Here is a 3,974-nt window from a genome sequence, read left to right as displayed (position 1 = left end):
GAGCAAATGCTTCACTAGAATTAAGTAAGTTAATATATAACATGTTTAAGTCAATTCATATTGGCATTAAGTATTACAAGCTCAGTAACACATCAGGACACATAAGATGTTACTCAAAACAGGTGGAAGTGTACAACCATAATCCTTCCTGCCGATAAATTCCATGATAACACTACAGATTAATCCATTTGCCCCCATATTACAGGTATGGAGATAGTTTTGAATACTAGTATCTCAGCTCATAGGAAAGGTACAAAGTTCAGTAGCTGGTAATGCTGCTATATCCCAATTACTTTGCCACGTAGTTGATTGGTGGTTAATGCACCATGACTGATAGTCTTAATGAATACCAGATAACAACGTTGTGGATGGTCAACGTAAATATCTGGATATATATTTTGTGCACCGTTGCCAGAGGCACTGCAATACTGGGTCGATGCGTGGAGTGGACGGAGCAAGCCCCTATTCCATCTCCCTGTTCCAAAATTCAATTTAATATATGGTCCCTAGATAAGGGACGTATCAGATTATTAAACTGATAAGAACAGATACTACACTTGATCTTAGCCAAAAGGCCGAGAAGCGATGCAGCTAAAGCTGTATCCAAGGATAGTTTGTCGTTAATATATAGACATGCCATGACGGAATGTTTCTAAGTGTCAGGGCTAGTTGATTCTGGATAACTTTGACTTAAATGCCGCAACGCTCATCATGGTTACTCCATCCAGGTAATTGCGGTATATCCGAAACTTATATGAGAAGGTACTGAATAGTGTGCATCTTCAAGGTCGATGTCTACCATAAAGTATCCTTGGATCCATGGTAGTAGTTACAAATCCCATGAATGGGTATACCTGGTGAAATACTCAAGTGGTTTATCAACGATGGTGCGACATTCACCATCGTGGGAGGGTAGACCACTTGGGGTGCTTGCTGAATTGGTGGCAAGATATTAATTCTATTCCCCTTGTATTTATTTTTTGGTATATAACTACCAAGAGTGATAGCTTCCTAACCAGGCGTGATTCATCCACCCCTTGTTAGTACAACCCTTAACCTTTATGTGATGGTAGGAACCATACTTATCTGTCTTCATTGTTGTTTTCTTCGGTTTCTGGTTCCTTGTTCTTGTAGGGACGATGTTTGTTGGGGGGTGGCACATTTTCCCCTGGGACCTGCTCTGGGCCGTGGCCTAAAATGCTACAGGTTTGGCATGCAGGCCCCGAGCTTTCACCAGTACCATGAGGTAGACGCCCCTGGTGGACACGTAGAGGTACTGCTGTCTGGTTTAGTTTGAACACTTCGTCCAGTTTTTTAGGACTGGTTTGGTAAGTGCCAGGTAGCAGGATCTGCTTATGAGGTCGGCGTTCTCATAGTCCTGTTAATTTCATAGATTGAGGGCAGGTTTGTGAGTTAATTTCAGAAGTTATGAGGTATACCGTTGAACATTAGGGTCAGGTGTTTTGCCATACTACCCTGCCCTTCTGGAATGAGCAGGTGGACATGATAGCCGACGTCCTGTTGCACTGCTGGCGTAATGCCGCGCCTGCGCACTGAGCGGGTTCTTCACGTAGTCACTCACGTGACTCCGAAGTAAAATTGAGGGTTTTGGATCTTTCTCAGGATACAGAATAAACTGGAACAAAAGTGAAATTATGTCGATAAAACCGAAAGACTCAACACATCTCTTGAAATTCCCCTTTAAAATAGCCACAGAAAAATTTAAATATTTAGGAATTGAAATCACTAGAAATTATCACGCTATGTTTAATGCCAATTATAGCCCCTTACTTAAGAAACTAAATAATCTAATCAAATTCTGGAAAACGCTCCCGATGTCTTTAATAGGTCGAATAAACGCTATAAAAATGATCTTTTTACCACAAATCCTATATTTATTTCAATCAATACCTATATATCTTCCAAAAAGGTTTTTCAAAAAACTAGGCTCAGACATTACAAATGTTATATGGGATTATAAATCCCACAGAATACAAAGAGCACACCTTAGTAAGCCAAAAGAGATGGGTGGTCTAGCGCTCCCTAACGTTATGTACTATAATTGGGCAGTAAATATTTAAAATATGATTCACCTGCTGGACAATTCTGCCCAGCAGGTGGACTGGATTGTAATGGAGAGAGAGGACTGCTCTCCGTGTAATACAGGAGCGACTCTCCTCTCACCAATGAATCTGAATAACAAAAATTATAATAAAAATCCAATGATACATAGCACAATTAGAACTTGGAAATAAATAAAACAGAATCTAAAATTAAGAAATCTATCTCTTTTAATGCCAATAGTCAATAACCCGTCATTTAAACCTTCAATTATAGATAAATCATTTACACAATGGGAAAGAATGGGAATCAAAACGCTCGGAGACTTGTATGAATTAGGAAAATTTTATCATTTCAACAATTACAACTGAAATATAATTTGAAAAATAATCAATATTTTAAATATCTTCAAATCCGTGACTAACTGAAAAAATACACAAAAGACTATCATAACATGTCCCCAGACTTATTGGATGAATACAATACAATACACAATACACATTTATTGTCATTTGAGCCCCAGTGAGACTCAAACGAAATTTTGTTTCCACAGCCATACAAACAAAAACAATATCCTACAGACATACACACAATTAAGTTCACACAAACATCCATCACAGTGAACCCACTGTGATGGAAGGCAAAAGTCTTTTCTCTCCACTGCTCTCCATGTCTCTCCCGATGTCGAAGCCCCAGGCGGGTGATGCTAAGTCCCACGGCCATTTTAGGCCGTGCCGGGCGATTTACGGCCCCGCTCCCGGTCTAGAAAGTCTCGAAGTCGGAGCCCCCGGCGGGCGCTGGAATGTCCCACGGCCACGAAGCCGTGCTGGGCGATGTATGACCCCGCTCCGGGTCGTTCCAACCCCGCGACACGGGCTGGAGAAGTCGCGTTGTGGGAGCTCCGGGAAGCGGTCTCTCTCTCTCTCCCCCCCGGACCCGCGAGCTCCCGATGTCCCAGTCCACCGGACCTGCGGCTGCGTTGATAGTCTTTTGTGTATTTTTTCAGTTAGTCACGGATTTGAAGATATTTAAAATATTGATTATTTTTCAAATTATATTTCAGTTGTAATTGTAATTGAAGCCATGAAGACAAAGGCTGAATCAGCAAATCTAATATCATACTTATACAACATTATTTTAAATATAGAAATACCTACAACCGATGGTATTAGAAGAGACTGGGAACAAGAACTAGCTATAAAAATTTCAAAAGAGAGCTGGGATAAACACTTACTATATGTGCATAAATGCTCGATCAACGTCCGACATACTCTAATTCAATTTAAAACATTACATAGACTATATTATTCAAAAACTAAAATAAATAAACTTTTCCCCAATGTCTCACCCATTTGTGATAAATGTCAGTCACAAGAAGCTACCATAGCGCACTCTTTTGTTTTTTGTATAAAAATCCAAAAATTCTGGAACGAAATATTTGAAATCTTCACAAAATTAATTAAAATAAAACTTAGCAGAATGGATCACTTTTGGAATATCGGAAGGTAACCCCGAATTAAACATGTTTCAAAAGAACTTACTTAATTACGGGCTAATAATGGGAAAAAAGCTTATACTCAAATTTTGGAAAAATGCTCCAATACCAACAATAAAAATGTGGATTTCAAACATGTTCGAAACACTACACCTGGAAGAGATGAGACTCCTCCTAGCAGGCAAAGCAGACCACTTCCAAAAGACGTGGTCTGCATTTATGGAACTATTACAAGCATAAGGTGCAATAGTAATTTAAAATATAAATGGTACCAGGATCTGGTAACGGGGGGTATAAAATAAAATTAAATTAAAAACACGGTTGGTATATCCTTTTTTGCGGAGTTTTGTGTTATAATAGAGCGATTGTTTTTCCTTTTTTTTCTTTTCTTTCTATGGTCTATTTTCTTTCTTTACTT

The 3,974-nt window shown here is 39.2% G+C and overlaps 1 non-coding gene across 1 annotated transcript; it reads right to left on the bottom strand.

Annotated features, from left to right (window-relative positions):
* Nucleotides 1-395: 395 nt before the first annotated feature.
* Nucleotides 396-587, bottom strand: LOC116976555. Its single transcript, XR_004412973.1, has one exon. It is a non-coding gene; the product is annotated as a U2 spliceosomal RNA (small nuclear RNA).
* Between the last annotated feature and the right edge of the window lie 3,387 nt (nt 588-3,974).

The sequence above is a fragment of the Amblyraja radiata genome, chromosome 8 (genome assembly GCF_010909765.2).
Source record: "Amblyraja radiata isolate CabotCenter1 chromosome 8, sAmbRad1.1.pri, whole genome shotgun sequence".
NCBI lineage: Eukaryota > Metazoa > Chordata > Chondrichthyes > Rajiformes > Rajidae > Amblyraja > Amblyraja radiata.
This window is presented reverse-complemented; position numbering and strand designations above follow the sequence as displayed.